Source organism: Sorex fumeus, unplaced genomic scaffold, assembly GCF_029834395.1.
Source record: "Sorex fumeus unplaced genomic scaffold, SorFum_2.1 ptg000072l, whole genome shotgun sequence".
NCBI classification, from domain to species: Eukaryota; Metazoa; Chordata; class Mammalia; order Eulipotyphla; family Soricidae; genus Sorex; species Sorex fumeus.
Genome location: NW_026606129.1, coordinates 34,615,545 through 34,634,833, shown reverse-complemented (window position 1 = coordinate 34,634,833; position 19,289 = coordinate 34,615,545). Strand labels below are relative to the sequence as shown.

The following is a 19,289-nucleotide window of genomic DNA, read 5'->3' as shown; positions in this document are numbered from 1 at the left end:
AAATATCATTAACATCTTACCAGTATGACAACTAAAAATGTCTCCAGCTACTATTAAGTGGCCCCTAAGGGTAAAGTTGCTCAGACTGAAAAGCACTACTCTTAATGCTCGAATGTTTCAATGTTCAGGTCATTGTGCTTAGACTATACTGTGGTGTGCCAGTAAAAGAGTAATATTCTTACTCCTGGTGTGAAGAAAAATTAATATAAACTTTCTGGAGAGCATTTTGGCACCAAGAACCAAGGGAATAAAAAATGTTTCTTTCCTTTCACCCTATTATTTATTTTCTAGCAATTTATCCCAAGGAAATAATCAAAAGTGTGGACACAGATTTATGTGTAGGGATGTCTATTGCTGCATTATTTATAATTGGGAAAGAACTGAAAACTACCTAAATGTCCAATAATAGGAATAGTTGAAGAAATTAGAATATATCATAGGTTGGAATAGCAGTATCAAAAATTAGGCTTTGGAAGAATATTTAATGGTATGGAATAAATCATATTTTATACACTTGTATACAGGATAATAGTTTTTGATGAATAAGTAGCATATATGATGTTATATAAATTTAAGATCTTAATATCTATTACATACAGCTGGAGTGATAGGACAGCGGTAGGGCATTTGTCTTGCATGCATCCAGCCCAGCCAAGCCGGGTTCGATTCCTCCGCCCCTCTCGGAGAGCCTGGCAAGCTATCGAGAGTATTCAATATGCCAAACACAGTAACAGGAGTCTCAAAATGGAGACGTTACTGGGCCCACTCGAGCAAATCGATGAACAACGGAAAGACAGCTATATCTATTACATGCACATTCATAGACACATGCATACACGATATCACCCTAAGTTGCTAAGAAGTAGCAAATGAAAAAAACATAGGTGATAGTTTTGCTAGGATTATATTCTCATCTCTAACTGGCCTCTAGGGATGAGTACTTGGGCATGAATCCAGTGGAGACTACCTGGGTTCATCAAGAAAAAGATAATACACTAGTATGGCCCTGAATCTATAGCCTCTTACCAGGGAAATTTTGTTCAAATATCCAATTCTTATCTGTTCCTGTCAATTTCCTCAACCTTGGAGTGGGAGGAAGAATAAATAGGAATTATTGGTCTTGTTGGTATTCATACTGGTGCTCCAACTCCAATTTGTTGAAATTGAAGCATCTGTTACTAGTTTACAAGATAAAATTAACCTCTCCAGAAATTACAAGCAACCTCCCCATACTCTTAGCAAAACTTTTTTCTGAGCAATTTTTTTTGCAGTAAAAAGATAAAATAAAAATTTAACTACCACTCTTTACCAAGATGCATCATTTTCTGAATACAGCATTTTCCCCAAAAGATTTATAATAATAGTGTGAATGTGCAGCTTTTTAATGCTTTTATCCCCCCTTCATTGTGTTGAAGCTACCACAGATATTGTAAGGCCCTTTCTTAAAAATGTGATATAGTTAAATAGAAAGTACTTTGGGATGGACAGATATTAACAATGAAGCACATTTATTCAGGATAGTTTCGCTTTGTCCATAATGCCTTTTGATCTTATAGTTTGATGGGATATAACAGAATAATCTTTCTTTCTTTCTTTCTTTCTTTCTTTCTTTCTTTCTTTCTTTCTTTCTTCCTTACTTTCTTTGTTTTTAAGCTACCAGACATAGTCACAGACCTTTGGGGTCAGACACATACCATAATCAGATAACAAAAGGAAACTTTTCACAGTATAAGCTGAGAGGAAGTAGAGATTCTTAAAGCATAAAAATGCACAGTATGACTAAGAAACAATTATTCCTTGTAAGTTAATATGAATAATTGTTTTGAACAAAGGTTCCCAAACCACTGTGTGAATGTGCATCACAATTATTTGAACAATTTGCTAAAACACCAGATAGCTGTACTCTATCTGCTGTATTTCTGATTCAGGAGGTCTGGGTCGGTGGCTAAGAATTTGCATTTTAATTTCCCAGGTGATGCTGATGCTTTTGGTGTGGGGATGATATTTTGAGAACCAACTGGTGTTGAACTGTGCTTGCTTTGGCAGCACATGTACTAAAATTGGAACGATTGGAGATTATTACGGCCCCTGCAGAAGGAAGACACTCAACTGGTCTTGAATCAGATCAGTGATGGCCACCACTTTATTATGTCTCTTTCCCCTCTAACCCAGAGAGAGATGGATCAAAAGCGTTTTCTGAGTTCTCAGGTGACAGTAGGCTTTGCTGATAATGGAGAAAAAGGGGAAATGGGACCCAGGTGAGGTTGGGCAGAAATCCATGAAAAGATAGTGTAAGTTATAGCATCAGCGAGCCACAGTCACAGTCTTCTTCAGCCCAAGAGAGAGGGGAGTGCATGGTATATCACACCCTGGGATGTGGAAAACTTGACGCTGAGCTCATCCTGTCCTTGTCTGCTGAGAGGACAAAGAGGACACGAGCAGTGCAGCCTCCACGATTTTATTCTGCACTGTTCAGCTGGACTCCATTTGCAAAACAGGTGTTTTGAACTCAAAGGAAAGAAAGCAGCACATTTCTCTGAATACTGTGGGTGCTATTGTTCTTAGTCATGGAATTCATTGCTCCCTTTCTGATTTGCATTCATGCAAAAAGATTTCATGGAAAGTTTATTTTCTAGAAGGGGAACATGATAACTGAGGTTATAATGAGTAGTTAGTTTCCCAGAATTCTGAAAATAAAGTACAGTCAACCCCTAGTTAAAATCATCCAATGCAAAGGTTTTCAATCTTGGTTGCCTTTTTTTTTAAGTTTCTAATTTTTTTTTAAGTTTTATTTTTTTTAAAGTTTCTAATACTCTGGCCATTTATCTCAACAAAAACAAAACCCCTGTGTGTGTAACACAGGCATCAGGAATTTATTTTGGAGGGGGTAATAATTCTCTGGGCTCTGGGCTTACTCCTAGCTGTGTGCTCAGGGATGACCTCTGGTAGGATAGAAGAATTATATGAAAAGACAGGCTCAAACCTGAGTTTGTCGCATGCAAGGCAAGAGCCCTACCTGCTGCACTATCTCTCTGGCCCGGTATCAGAATTTTTTAATAGTCCTAGAAGTTTCTGTTAAACCAAGGATGAAAATAATTGTCACAATGACTTATTATACAAAAATTGCTCTAAATTATATTCCAGTGTCTGCCTATTTGATGCACCATACACATAGTTCCTATTTGCTCACAATTTTCTTTTAATACTGACCATGGTTTAGTTTAGTTTTCTGACCTACCTTGCATTTCCCTACCTGAGGACTATCAACTCTCTCTCCAAATACCCATGCAAAGAATATTCCTCAGCTTTTATTTTTGAATCACACCTGGAGGTGCTCAGGGACTGGTTCTGGCTCTGTGCTCCGGTGGCCATGTAGTACTAGATACTGAACCTGGGTTTCTTGTATACAAAGCCTGCACTCCATCCTTTAAGCTCTCTCTCTAGCCCTAGAAATATGTTCCTCTCCATCACATTTGTATCCATTCCAGTATATATTGATTTTGGATCTTATTACTGGCATTTATCATGATTTTCAACTATCTATTTATAAATTTACTTGCCGAATGTCTGTGTTTCCTGCTGAAGGATTAGTTCCATGAGACCGCATTTGTTGAGTTCACTATTATAACATCAGAACCTACCACAGTGCCCATCTTAATAACTGCATTAGTCTTCGCCTGTAATTCAATCATATCTATCTTTTTCTTTTCCCACACCTGGTGGTATTTGGAAGCTATTCCTGGATCAGGACTTGGGGATTGTTTCTGGAGGTGCTCAGGGCTCATGTGGAGTCAAGTCCCAGCATCCTGCATGAAAAGCAGGACTCCAGCCCTTTGAGCTATTTCCCCCTCCATTTTTTTTTAGTCTGTTTCTTCTGGTGATAGGTTATTCCAAATAATGTTCAGGAGGCCCAGGGGCCCCTCCTGGTGACTCAGCCTACCATACTAGTGTTTCATTACTAGAACCAAGAACACGATACTGCTCAGGTCCAGTGATGCCTGGGGATCTCAGAGTCACACCCTATAATGTTTGGGGAACCAGGTGGTGCTAGAGATCAAACCAAGCTTGACTATATGCAAGACAAGCACCTGTATTATGTCTCTGATTCCTTTGGGTTGATCACTTTTCATAGACTTTTCATGTCGTGATGGGTGCATTTTTTCACTAGTTAATATTTATGCTAATGCTTTTTGGGTTATTTATTTTTTGGGGGATCACACCTAGTGATACTCAGAGGCTATTCTTGGCTCTCTGCTCAGGGATCACTACTGGTAGAGCTTGGAAACCATATGTAGATCAAACCCAGGTCTGCTACAAGTAAGGCAAGTGCTCTAACTGCTGGTCTATCACTCTACCCCACGTTCATGTTTTGATTGTATAACAAACATGGTAAATTTTATTTTGTCCATCACTGGATTTTTTTTCTGTATTTTAAAAGGAAAGTTGAATATTGATCTTTCAATATGTAGTTAAGTTTCTTGTAGATTAGTTTCAACTTTCAGAAGAAGAATCATTTAAAACTTCTTTAGGGTGAGTATAACTGCTTAACATTCAGTGTAGTTTCTGTTAGTTTTTCTGTTCAGTTTCCCCTTTGGGTAAGCTGCTCTGAATATCCTAGCTTTCTTTTTTTAAAAAAAAATTAATATATTCTTTATTTTCAAATCAATAATATATACTAACCCTAAAAATTTAGACAACCAAAGTTACATTAGTAACGCACATAAACATGCTAAATGAGATTTGCAGATTTGAGTGTTTTATAAATAGTATTACTGCATAACATACCTTGATGTACATACAGTGTTTATACATATATTCACAACTAATTCTCCTCAGAAATATGGAGTCTGTCGAGTTCTGTTTTAAGTATTCTAAATCTCAAATTAATAAACCTACTTTTAAGGACCATTCTTTAGCTAAGGTACTGAGCCCTTCAGCCATGTTTCCTTTTTAAATATGTATATGTACATAAAATAAGTATATGGGTCACTGCTTTTCAGATTTAATACAATGAACTGCTAGTGACTGACACACAAACTTGCTGTTTAAAATCACCTCACAGTTCTAACATAAACTTAGCCCACAGATAAGCTGATTTTATGTCCTCACCTCAGTTTGTGTAATTATTAAATAAGGAAACAATGGACCTAACATCAAAGTATAGTTATTGTAGTGATTTTGCTAAATGTATATATTTAAGTATAAGTCAAAATTTAATCTATGCAGTGTGAAAAATATTTTAGAATCTTATGCTCTAAATCTATCATTCTTAAAGTGTGCATAATATCTGGGCAATTTAGTTGGAAATTATTAGTTTTCATTTAAAATAAAATATCCTGACACACTTATTATATTTTTTAATTAATCTTTCTGGATACACTGGTTTCTAAGACCTTAAAGTAAAGGTCTCAAATCTACATAAAACCAAGTACAGAGTAATTCAAAGGTCTTCAAAATTATTTTTCAACAAAAAAGAAATGATTCGACTATATTCTAAAATTAGGTGTGAAAAAGGGCCTAGAATACATGGTAGACCTTTAGGACAATTCCACATTCTATTAGGGAGACTTCAAGAAATATTCTGTTGGATAATATTCTGTGGATAATAACTATTACTCTCTACCTCAACTGACACCACCACAACCTTCAGGCCCTCACTATGCCAAAGAGGTAGGAGAATGACCACATTCTTATCTGCACAATATCAAATGTAACTACTAAGTTCTTTTTTATCTGGAAAAAATATTTTAAGAGGTTCTGACAGAGTAGGGAAATTATGACTCAAAGGTTTAAAAGTATCTAGTATCTAACTGTTAAATCTTTCACACAAGCTTCTCCTTAGATGAGAGACATCTTTCACACAAGCTTCTCCTTAGATGAGAGACATTTAAATAAGCTACATGTAAATTCTCAGTTTTAGAAAAGGCAGATACTTCTCAGGTAAAGTGGGAATTATTTAAAATATCATGGCAGGAGTAGCGTATTAGCTATATATTTAATTCAAAGTACATTAAAACCCAAATAGATTATAAACAGGTGACATTTTCATAAAAAATAATATTTATTATTAGCTTTCCCAATGTAGGTAAATCACACAATGGAACTCTCACAGATTAAGATACTCTTTTAAATATATGTTAAAAATATTTCATGTCCAAAGTTTTAGGGTTAAATAGAAATATATCATTCTACTTTTATAGACAAGTCAAGGAAAATAAGTTAGCACAATCATTTGAATTGGTTGTCGATATTCTGGGCAGGACTTATTCCTTTTCTTTAGCTTCTTTGCACATGTAAAATACGCCATAAGATGTTCTGCTTTGCCATGAACAATGCAACCATTTTTAGGTCGACCTTGACATATCACACAAGGTTCAGTGACATTAAGGGGAAGCTAGGCTCCAAATTTTCTTCTTTGTCTTGTATTTCATCCTTCTCAAGCTCTCTGACATCTTCTTGGCTACTATAAATTATGCTATTAGAAGTTGATGGCTGAGAATAGTCCTCACTTTCTTCTGAATTAGAGGCTTGTGCAATTTGATCATCATTTTCCTCACCACACGATTCTTTGGAATCATTCACCTTAGTTGTTGTTTTTTTTTTTTTTTTTTTTTTTTTACAATCAGGATCATCAAAACCCTCTTCTACTTGTGTTGAGTTCTCTAGTTTGGCTTCCTCAGACATTTTCCCTTTATCTTTCCTTTATCTTCAAGAAGCCAGTTCTCACAAAGAGCCCAGCATCTGCTGCAATGTGGTGGAAGGGGAGGATTCATTTTTTTTTTTTTTGGGAAAGAACATTTTTATCTTTTTTTTTTAAATTTTTTTTATGAATAAGGAATTTTATTTATTTATTTATTTTTTATTTTTAGTGAAACACCATGAGGTACAGTTGTAGATTTGCAATTTTTTGTGCTTGGGTTTTGATTATACAATGATCAAATACCCATCCCTCCACCAGTGCCCATTTTCCACCACCATGGATAATATCCCTCCCACCCCCATCCCTCCCATCTCACCCTGCCTCTGTGGCAGGGCAATCCCTTGTGTTCTCTCTCTCCTTTTGAGTGTTGTGGTCTGCAAAAGAGGCTTTGAGTGGCAAACATGTTCAGTCCATAGCCCACTTTCAACATGCATCTCCCCTCCTGGGAGGATCCGGGGAGGATTCATTTTATTGCATGAAGTACACTTCCAGTAGTCAGCTAATAAAATTTCAGGATCTTCTTCAAAGGAATCTGTATCACTTTCTCCTGTCTGGTACACAGTAATACGATATACCTTATCATCTTCATCTGAGAGTTCTTATCCTTCTTCACTAAGACTATAATCTTCTGAATCTAGAGGCTCAACTTCAAATTCTACACTGAATTTATCTGAAGCTGAATCCTGATCCAACCAATCACCCAAATGTTCACTTACACCAGCGTCAAGAATTGATTCAATGGAGTTCCTGTCAATTCGTTGCTACTGCTTCTTTCACAACATATCTCCCTTGTTACACACAGAGCAAGGCTTTCATCTAAAGAAAGGGAAATATTATCAGATTTGTGGCATTTTCTTTGTCGGTCACCAGGTAATTTGTCTGAATTTTCTTCTCTCTCACTCACTGCTCTCTTTCAAGGTGAGGTTTAGAAACCAAGTCCGAAGATGAAGGCTTCTCTTCCTGTAGCTCTTGTGTAGGTTCCTTTCCATCACTCTGATCTTCAAGGTGACACGTGGGTTCACTTAAAGATGAGCTTGAATCTGAGGATTCCTGTGGGTTCACTACCAACCAAATTCCTGTAGATCATTGTGTATATTTTCCTATGTTCTTTCACAGAGAAGCTTCGTACTCCAAATAAATACCCCAGGAGATCATTTGAACAATACGCAATATGCAGTTGTTTCTCATCATATAACCCTTTAGCCATAATATATGGACCAGGATAAAATATAACCTCATTCATGGTGTGTCTTTTTTTGTGCACCAACAGACTTTAACAACTTCAAAAGTAACGACTTGGTCTAACCAGAGTCTCCTGCTCTGAAACTGGAATCTTTGAGGTGCTTACAGCACCATCAGTAGACACAGGCATGCTGGTATCACACACTTGCCTGCTTCTTCAGCCCGCAGAGCGTCAAATGTCCCGAGCGGCGGGAAGGGGATCTCCCTCATCGTGTTTACTTTACCACAGGCCTCGAAGAGGGCCAGACGCCCTGGGCCTCGGCATCCTTGGCTCCGGTGGGGCCCAGGCCGCAGGCTGGGACACTCGGAGGCGCTGGAGGAGGCTCCTGGAGAGCCTAACAAAGTAGCAGGATTCTCCGTCCCAGAGGGTCTAGGGATGACCCTCGGGCTTGCCTTCCGGCCCCATTCCCACTTCCCTCCGAGCCTCTGAATATCCTAGCTTTCTGCAACCCACTCGACTCTAATATCTGTCTCCTTAACTCAGCAAGAATGCCAGGCTCTGTTTCAGCTCCTCATCTTGTACAGTGGTTTGGAAATTGTTTGGAAATTGTCTCTAGACAGAAAGAGAGATCAATTACAGGTCATTCCTCCTTTGTTTCTCTTCTAGACTTCAGAGCAGTGCCTTGTGCAACACCTGAAAAGTGTTGCGTTCCGTCTGCCTCCCTCCCCTATATTCTTCCCTGATTTTCTATTTGTTTATTGCAAGAGGGTAATTTGGACTTCATCACTCCCTCATCCCGACTAGCAAATACATGATTTAAATGACCAATGGGATGAACTGGTAAAAGAATTACATTAAGAGAGCTCCACTATAATGAATGAGAGGGATTTAAGACTAAAGTCTGAGGATCAGGTAGAGCATCCTAAGCAGGATCAAAAAAGCCCATTGGGACAGGTGTCTTTAAAGAATGGCATTTGCTCCTCCAAGAGAGAAAAATGGCCTGGAATAGTCTAAACTATGATTTTCTGAGGGGAAAAAAACTTCTGAATTGGGCTTTAGAGACCATCATTCTGTCTTAGCTTTGCTCCAAACTTGTTCTTTGAATGTGGGCAAACTATTTCCTCTTTGTGGGCGTTGCTACACCTTAAGAGCAGTCTGCTTTTAAATAGGGGCAAGTACATCAGTGCCTAGAGAAGCCAGGGAACCGAGGTGAACTGAATTAGTGATGGTGATGGACAGAATTGTGGCAAACAAAGGAAGGCATGCATCTCTGAAGTGGCAGCTGCTAACAGCAATTTTGGATCCTGAATTACCAGCAGTAATGTTTTTAAGAGGAGCTCCAAATCTAGATATTAGTGCCAAATCTGAAATTTTCAAAGGTAGAGAAATAATACAATCATTGCAAGAAACATTACAGCTTTGGGCAAAATTTAGTCTCATAGTCACCAATTTGTAGCCAGTTCTTTCCTATAAAGCTCATCTCTTTTCATTAAAAGTATTTTGTTTACATTGTCAGTGAAATAGAACATGAGGAAAGGTTCATTGCCTTGCATTTCGCTAAAGCAGCTATGAGTAATCCTGGCTTAAATCCATGGCACCATATATGTGCCACTGCCCTTAGTCAGGTGTCATTTCTGTGCACTACCAGTTACAGCCCTGTTCCCACCCCCAAATATCCCCTTCACTATGATATTCATGTTAGGTTTCCTAAACCAATTTTAAATGGTTCAACTTTTGACTATAAGGAGCAGAAGCTGTGCTTATTTTTATTTTTTTTGCTTTTTGGGTCACACCCGGCGATGCTCAGGGGTTACTCCTGGCTCATGCACTCAGGAATTACTCCTGGCGGTGCTCAGGGGACCATATGGGATACTGGGAATCGAACCTGGGTCAGCTTTGTTGGCTGTGTGCAAGGTAGACACCCTACACACTGTGCTATCGCTCCAGCCCCGAAGCCGTGCTTATTTTATTAATCTTTTTGTCACTAGTGCTTGGCTTATATTACACCTGTTGAATATTATTGTGATGCTAACTATGTGGGGTTTGTGAATACTTCAGTGCAATTTCACTCTAACCTCAGCTCTTCCCTGGAAGTTCCATGCCCATCCAGACTTCTGAGAAAAACTAGCGATAACTTTGGGGGTGTTCCCATGACCACTCAATTTGACAATCTGGTAGACTAACTCAGAACTCAAAAAAGTGTTATAATTAAAATGAAGCTTCCATTCTGAAAGGTAGAATTTGGTGATATTTGGGAGAGTTCCAAACATGGAGCCTTGAGGGTGCTCATCCTCTAGAATCAGAACACATCACTCTGACTGTGTAGCAATATCTGGTGTCCAGTCATTAACGCTGATTCTAAGATTTGCATCCAGAGTACTAACTGGGATTTTATTCCACAGGCCATAGTAGCTGAATGCAGGCCAGACCTTGAACTCAATCTCCAGTTCCTTTTTCCTTCCCAGGGACTAGGCTGATACTTTTATGGATTAAGGATTTATAACCCTCTAATCATACAAGTGATCTTTCTAATACATCTTATTTAATGAGACATTTTTCCCTCCTTTTTGGGACACATCCATCAATGATCAGGGTTACTCCTGACTCTGCACTCAGAATTTCTCATAGCCATGCTCTGGAGACCATAAAGGTTGCCGGAGATAGAATTTGGGTTGGCCACATGCAAGGTAAGTGCCTACCTGCTTAATTATCTCTCCCGTCCCATCACGAGACTTTCTAGAGGCTTGCTATGGGTTATCTCACTGCATAAACCAAGAGGTAGTTTCCCTGGCCCACTGGGGAAATTTCAATAATATAGAAGCATCTTCCTAGCAAGACAAAGATCAGAGAAATTTTTAGATATGATAGCAAACCGATAAATAAAGAAAAGAATGTTAATATGTTGTGGATAAGTGAATGGGGTATAGTGGAGCTCTGGTACTTCCTAATCCTGACATCTCATGATACTGACGATGAGTGCTGGCATGATGACAATTAACATATAGGTTCTAGAATATTCTTTTATTAATATAATTTTATTTTTTGAATCACTGTGAGAGCAGTTACAAAGCTTTCGGGTTTAAGTCTGGGTTATACAATGAAACGCCTGTACCTTCACCAGTGCCCATTCTCTACCGCCAAAAACCCCCATCCCACACCCTACCCCACCTATGAGGCAGATGATTTCCACATTACTCTCTCTCTACTTTGATTACATTCAATATTTTGATACCAGACACACCATTATTATTTGGGATTTTACCCCAACATTCAGATCTGCTGAAAAGGCAACAGTAGACAAGTTGTTTTCTGTTTCTGGTTATGAATAACACATGATGTCGCGTGGCCACAGTAGTGGCTGTGAGATTTTGAAATTCCAAAATTTTAACAATTAAATCTATAGGGATTTCTACCAAAACCTGTTGAGTTCTGAGATTTGTTCCTTAGTCTCTTGGATCATGGTCGTTAAGCAGCTTGATCAGGAGCCAGAAAGGCGATTCATGGGTGGCGATTTGGGGTCTTGTTGGGATGGGGAGGAAAGGGCCGGCCCCATCCCCACCCAGTGAGACCCTACGTGTCTCATCACTGAGGGCCCAATCCTTACTGTCCAATGGCCTCTGGAGGATGGCAGCCACCGAGCCACCTGGGGGAGCAGGCGGAGGGGCAGCACCAGTTCTCCCCTGGAATGGCCCGGTGACAGTAACCTAGTGTGGGATCTGAATACATTTTTGCCAAAAGCCACTGGGTTCCGAGATTTGATTCCAAGTCTTTGGGATCATGGCTGTTAAGCAGCTTGATTAGGAGCCAGAGAGGCCGTTTGCGGGCGACACTTCGGGGTCTTGTTGGGACAGGGAGAAAAGAACTGGCTTTACCCCATTCCATGAGGCCCCGTGTGTCTCGTCACTGAGAGCCCAAACCTGACTGTCCAGAGGCCTCTGGAGGATGGTGGCCACCGTGTTTCTAGGGGGAACAGGCCAAGGTACAAAACTGATTCCTATCTGGGGTGGCCCAGTGCAAGTAACCTACTGCAGGCCCTGAACCCATTTCTGCTAAAAGCTGCTGGGTTCCACGATTTGTTTCTGAGTCTCTGGGATCATAGCCATTAAATGGCTTGATCAGGAGCCAGAGAGCCCATTCATTGGCGGTGACTTATGGTCTCCTTGGGATGGGCGGAAAGGGCCGGCTCCACACCCATCCTGTGAGGCCCCACATGTCTTGTCACTGCAGGCCCAAACCTGACTGTCAAATGGCCTCTGGCAGATGGCGGCCACAGAGCCGCCAAGGGGGAGCAGGCGGAGGGACAGCACCTCTTCCCTCTCTGGTGGCCGGCAACAGTAACCTACTGCGCAGTCCGGATGCATTTCTGCCAAAAGCCATTTGGTTTCAAGATTTGTTCCTGAGTCTCTGGGATCATGGCTGTTAAGCCGCTTGATCAGGAGCTAGAGAGGCGGTTCGTGGGCAACGATTCGGGGTCTCGTTGGGATGGGGAGGAAAAGGCTTGTTCCACCCCCATCCCGTGAGGCCCCATGTGTCTCGTCACTGCAGGCCCAAACCTGACTGACCAGTGGCCTCTGGAGGATGGCGGCCACTGGGCCGACAGGCCAAGGCACAAAACCTGTTCCTACCTGGGGTGTCCCAGCGCCAGTAACCTACTGTAGGGACTGAACGCATTTCTGCCAAAAGCTGCTGGGTTTCAAGATTTGTTTCTGAGTCTCTGGGATCATGGCTATTAAGCAGTTCAATCAGGAACCAAAGAGGCCTTGCCTCCAATTATATAGCTGAGCTGGAGGTGGTTTGTGGGTGTGTTTCCCACATACCTAACTTTTGGCCGTTTACTTTCTTGGTAAACTTTGCCCCAAGTTTTTGGGGTCTGGCCAAAGGCACAGCAGCAATTTTGGGGTATCTGGAAGTCTGACGGCGCCATCAGGCTGCTGATGCACTCGCCTCACAGGTACAGATTGACCTGCTGGCAGCACCATACCCCCAGTGTTTTAGAATATTCTATAAAAAACATGGCAGTTTTTCTCAACGTTCTGGGACATAATATGTAATATATATTTGCCTACTCCCAAGGAATGCGGACATGCTCTGACCAAGGCACTATGAGTGAAACTGATCTGTGTAGAATCTTTAAAAGCCTATTATCTTTACAACATTCATATTTTCATTGTACAAGTGTATATTGAGGAGTTAGTGATCTATATTGTACATGAAGTATGAATAAGAAACTTCTGCTGGGCTAAGGTATTTATATTATTGTTGAATATTGAACATATTTAACTGACCTAAACATTATATATATGCTATTAATTATAGGAGAACATCAAAATCTTCAGCTAGTTAGAATGAATAGCCTCATTATTATGGATGAGGAAACAGAGGCACTTAGGGGTTATGTAAGTTGTCAAAATCCACATTGTTAGTAAAAAGCAAAGCTGAGCCAAGGATCAGATGTGAGGAGTGGTGTTTAAATCCCACAATGAAATAGTACAAATGGCAAGGATGAGACAATGAGAGAAAAGTTTCTAGGACTTGCTAGAGATGGTGGGTGGTACCATGAGGAGCAACATTATGTGGGAGGGGATTTTACACTCTGCTGGTGTTTGGTGTTTTTTAATTGCTTTGTCCTTTTGCTTACAAGCTCAGAGGAGGAGAAAGTCTGGAAGTGTCTCTGGATCTGCTTTTGACATTTTGTATTTCATTCCCATGAAATTGTGGAGATTTTTAATTGTTGGTTGCTTCTTAAGAATAAATAAAAAAGTTATATTCAAAGGGATTTCTGTATGCCACATGGAAAGTCTTTGATGAAACCTTGGCATTTCAAAAAATAAGCATCCAAGTGAATAAATAGCTGTTGCAAGTGATTGGGCAGAATTTAAATGACAGCAAGAAAGGACAGAGGTTAGTGACGAAAGAATAGCGATTTGAGTCTCTCCTAGTCCTTATAATCCTTTGAATACTTAATTGGATTTTTCTTCACACATCTTTTATTGTCTCCTGCAGGTTGAACACAAAAGCAAACTCCTCAAGTATATTCATGAAATGTGGCCATGTTTTGGCTTCAGATGAGGGATTGAAAAAAGAGCTGAGAAGGAGTACCCTGGGAGACCTTGGAGGGGAGAGAAAACAATAAGCAGTTGGTTCCAGCAGTTTGTCCATCTTCCTGGCTCCGGGAATACCCTCCTGTGGGCTTTCCTGGCACTAAAGTTTATAGCAGTCATTTTGATCCAGAATGCTTATGTTCATTTGCTTCCCAATTTTTCTTCTGTCTCCAAGCTCCTCATAAGGACATGCTCTCTATAGGACACTCAGATATAATCCTTGATGTAGAGCCTGGCTTAGAGAAAATAATAACCATTTACTAATTATGCTTAGCTGAGAAATGGGGATTTATTGGGAATGACAATTGGAAAGGTTTTATCCTTCTTTGTGGTATTCTCAGAGAGATTTCTCGGTAGGAAAAGAGCTGTCAGCTGTCAACACTTCAAAAGAACACTAGAAAAGCCTGTGGTCAAACAGAGCTAAGTTTATTAGACTTAGAGCAGTGAGAGGGAGTCCAACCTTGACAAAGTCTTAGGAGACTTAGAAAGGAAGTCAGGGAGGATATTTATTGGGTTTAGGGGCTGGGTGGGATGATTTTTAAATAGAGCCTTATGAAGCAAAGAATTGGTATTGGCAAACTTGAGGATGGAATAGTTTATCAGGTGAGGGACTTGGAAGGTGTATATTGATATGGAAGCTGTTAGTTTCCAAAGTAAATTATTTCATTGTTTTACAGTCTTATCTGCTCCCTGCAAGTATTTCCTGGATCAAGTAGTTAAAGATTTTTGCCTGGTTCCATTATTATTTAATGTGGATGAAAAAATTAGTATATTTGTGCATAAATATTTCTCAGTGAAGTTGTAAACAAAAGGAATGTTTGGTCTGTGAATTGTTTAGCACATGGAAAGAAAAGTTTGTAAGTTTTAGTTCGCAGGATATGTAGTCAGGGCTCCAGGTCTTTGGGAGATGTGATAACTCTAGCCATAAGCAAATATTTTTTCTTCAATCCTATATGTTACGTTGGAGATATAACAAAAATATTTGTCTATGGGCTGGAGCGATAGCACAGCGGGTAGGGTATTTGCCTTGCACATGGCTTACCTGGGTTTGATTCCTCCATTCCTCTTGGAGAGCCCGGCAAGCTACCAAGAGTATCCTGCCTGCACAGCAAAGCCTGGCAAGCTCCCTGTGGCATATTCAATATGCCAAAAAACAGTAACAACAAGTCTCTCAATGGAGATGTTATTGGTGCCCGCTCAAGCAAATGGATGAACAATGGGAGAACAGTGCTATAGGACAGTGCTACAGTGCTATTTGTCTACACCATTCACATGGCACTAACTATGGCATATGATTTATTTAAATCTACTGTGGTTGGATTAGGATGAGAAAACTAAGTTTGGAATTTTCAAAATCTCTTGTTTTCATAGCATAAGTTAGCTGTGTATCTTTCCGTGGGCTTAGCATTGCATTTATTTCCTTTCTGGTCAATCATGAGTAACTTGCATTTACATTTGTGGTGCTTCCTTTTCTAAAGGAATTGACCCTGCTTCTGCAATATCAATGGTTTGTGTCAACATAGCAGTGTATTCCACAGGAGTTACTAAGTATGATTTCTCCCTACTCACAAGGAATGCTTTCACTACTCCTTACATGTAGAGGTGCAAAGACTAATTCTTGAAAGAGTATAGTCAGTCGTGTAGATTGGTTTGCTTATTTTACCCACTGATTATTGCATTCTGCCCCAAAGAGGTCATGAAGACACAGTGGAAAATTATTTGCTTAAAATGGTAATACTTTATGCACTGGTGATTTGTGAAACACTGGCTGAGTGGAACTGAACAATGAGGAAACATGTCTGTGCCCATAGAAAGAGAAATTATACAGTCAGCATCTGGAATTCAAATGATATATTTTCCTCTTTGGATGTAAATAACAGTTAATGGTGACAAGGGCACCCATAACAATCCTAATGTAATGGCCCCTTTGGAAATATGTCTTGAAAATGATGAAGTCATTTTCAGTTCAAAAGATGACTTCAAAGGAATTAAGTAAAGGGTTACCAATGACAGAACAAATTGAGTAGTTTTCTTTGTAAAAAAGTAACTTCTTTCTTCCTATTAGTTTTCTTAGTGACATAAACATTTTATTTGCTTAATAAATTTAAGAAATAAAATCATCATCATTTATTATGTTATTTGTTGAACAACTATAATGTGATTGGAATGCTGCTATACTCATTTAGTGCTCTCTCTTCTCTTTATTTATTATTTATCTATTTTTGCTTTTTGGGTCACATCCGGCAATGCTTGGGGATTACTCCTGGCTCTGCACTCAGGAATTGCTCCTGGCATTGCTCGGGGGATCATATGGGATGCTGGGAATCGAACCCGGGTTGGCTGCGTACAAAGCAAAACATTCTATCTGCTGTGCTATTGCTCCAGCTCCTATTCTCTTTATTTTAAAAATCTTTTTCCTTCCTTCCTTCCGTCCTTCCTTCCTTCCTTCCTTCCTTCCTTCCTTCCTTCCTTCCTTTTTTTCCTTCCTCCTCTCTCCCTCCCTCCCTTCCTTCCTAGCTTCCTAGGTTACAATAGTATCTGAGTTTATAGTATTAATGGCAAAGTTACTGCACACCACTGCCACCAAAGTGCCTGTGACCCTCTACCCTTGTCCTTAAGCCACATTCCTTCTCCCCAGCAACTCACCACTGTATGTTGACAATTTTGGTTTGGTACATGCTCTTTCCTCACTTTACTACAACAACCATGCCCTAGACCCTCTACTTTCAAAAATGTACGTTACTTCTGGTTCATCTCATTGTTACCGCTACTTTCTCCCCTACAACCTGGTCTTGAGTCTGTAATCCAGTGACTTGAGTCTGTAATCCAGTGCCCAATAATTATTATGAATTAATAATAATTGATCTGATTAATCTCTTATTTTTCTTTATGCCATTGATCAGTGAGATCACCCAGTATTTGCTCTTCTGCCTCTAATTTATTTTGCTCAACATGATTCCAATTCTAACTAAGTTGCTGGGAACTCATTGCATTACCTTAATCAATCCTGTCAACAATGCTATGAAGAAAGTATTATTATCCAATTTTACAAGTTATAAGTTATAAGGTTGGGGAGATTTTTATTTTTTAAGAGAAAAATTATACCTATACTTACCATTTCCAGTGCTCTTCACCTATATTTCCATTTGGTACTAGTGCCTTTCAGCCAGTAGAAACTCCTTTTATGTTTCCTATGTACAAATCTGTTAGTGACAGTTAATTGTTATTTGTTTATCTAAAAATATCCGTACTGACAGTTTTTATATCCTTTCAGCACTTTAAAGATGTCATTCCACTATCTTCTGATTTCTATTTTTTAAAAACATTTTCTATTTTATTTTTATAAAATTCACAATAGTTCATTACAGATAATATTCAAACACCAATCCCACCACTGCACCTTCCCGCCACCACAAGAGGAAAATGTGTGAGAGATTACAAGAATGTATGTTAAAATCAAACTAATGTGTGCTACTTTTGGTACATCAGTGGGCTAGAGTGTAAGATGTCATGCAGCTGCGAATGCGACTCTATATTGTTCTCTTACCAGAGCTTTATTTCATAGTCTCTGGATGTTGGCTGTTGATGAGATTATATGGTGCTGGTGGCAGTTTGTGGGTATGACTGACAAGCTACTGGAAAACTGGGGAGCTGAAGGAAGGAGGCCCAGTCCCATTCCAAGTGGGTTTGGAGATCTCAGTCATGGGTTCCATATACCTGGGATTTTCTGCAGGTTCCCTCATAGATGAGGCTCATCCAAGCTTGTGGAGAGTGGTCTTGAGCGTGGCTGCGGTTGGGTTCTGGAAGTTTTCGACTGCTGGGGTTCTGCTTGGGGTGGGAAGGAAGTTCAAAACCCACCCCCTCCAAGGTGCCCCAGAAAAGACAGCCTGGCATAAGGTTGGGAAGATTCTTTTCATAACTGTTTTCCTGAAAGACTGACGAGTCACTGAATGTTAGGATCAGAAAGCTACTCAGAAGCCAATTTTCTTTCTTTTTTTTTTGTTTTGTTTTTTCCATTTTCTTTAATTTTATTTATTGAATCACTGTGAGAGCAGTTACAAAGCTTTTGGGTCTAAGTCTCGGTCATACAATGAAACACCCGTACCTTCACCAGTGCCCATTCTTCACCCACCAAAACCCCAGTATATCCCCATCCCACACCCTCCCCCTACCTGTGGAGCAGATGATTTTCACATTACTCTCTCGACTTTGATCACATTCAATATTTCGACACCAGACCCACCATTATTATTTGAGATTTTACCCCAACACTCAAATCTGCTGAAAATGCAACAGTAGACAATTTGTGTTCTGTTGCTGGTTATGAATAACATATGATGTCGCATGGCTGCAGTAGGGCCATGTGAATTTGAAATTCTGAAATTTTAACACTTAAATCTGGAGAGATTTCTGCCAAAAGCCACTGGGTTTTGAGATTTGCTCCTGAGTCTCTGGAATCATGGCCATTGAGCAGCTTGAACAGGAGTCAGAGAGGCCGTTCATGGGCGATGACTTGGGGTCTTGTTGGGACGGAGAGACCAGGACCGGCTCCACCCCCATCCTGTGAGGCCCAACTAGTTTTGTCACTGCGGGCCCAGACTTAACTGTCCAATGGATAACGGCCACCAAACCGCCAAGGAGGATCAGGCGGAGGGACAACACCCTTTCCCCTCTGGGGTAGCCCGGAGACAGTAACCTACTGTGGGGTCCGGACACATTTCTGCCAAAAGCCATGGGTTTTGAGATTTGTTTCTGAGTCTCTGGGATCATGGCCGTTATGCATCTTGATCAGGAGCCAGAGAGGCCTTTGTGGGCGATGACTTGGGGTCTCATTGTGGTGGGGAGGACAGGACCGGCTTCACCTCCATCCTGTGAAGTCCTGCGTGTTTCATCACTGCGGGACCAAGCCTGACTGTCCAATGGTCTCTGGAGGATGACGGCCACCGAGCCACCAGGGTGAAACGGGCAGAGGGACAGCACCCTTTCCCCCCATGGGGTGGCCCAGCGACAGTAACGTACTGCAGGGTCTGGACACATTTCTGCCAAAAGCCACTGGGTTTCAAGATTTGTTTCTGAGTCTCTGGGATCATGGCCATTAAGCAGCTTGATCAGGAGCCAGAGAGGCTGTTCGTGTGTGATGACTTGGGGGTCTCGTTGGGACGGGGAGGACAGGACTGGCTCCACCCCCATCCCATGAGGCCCAACAAGTTTTGTCACTGCGGGCCCAAGCCTGACAGTCCAATGGCCTCTGGAGGATGACGGCCACCGAGCCACCAAGGGGGAGCAGGCAGGGTGACAACACCCT

General features: G+C 40.6%; 1 pseudogene; it reads right to left on the bottom strand.

The window, feature by feature from the left end:
• Positions 1 to 6,179: 6,179 nt before the first annotated feature.
• On the bottom strand, positions 6,180 to 8,093 carry LOC130037705 (E3 ubiquitin-protein ligase Mdm2-like; annotated as a pseudogene).
• Between the last annotated feature and the right edge of the window lie 11,196 nt (positions 8,094 to 19,289).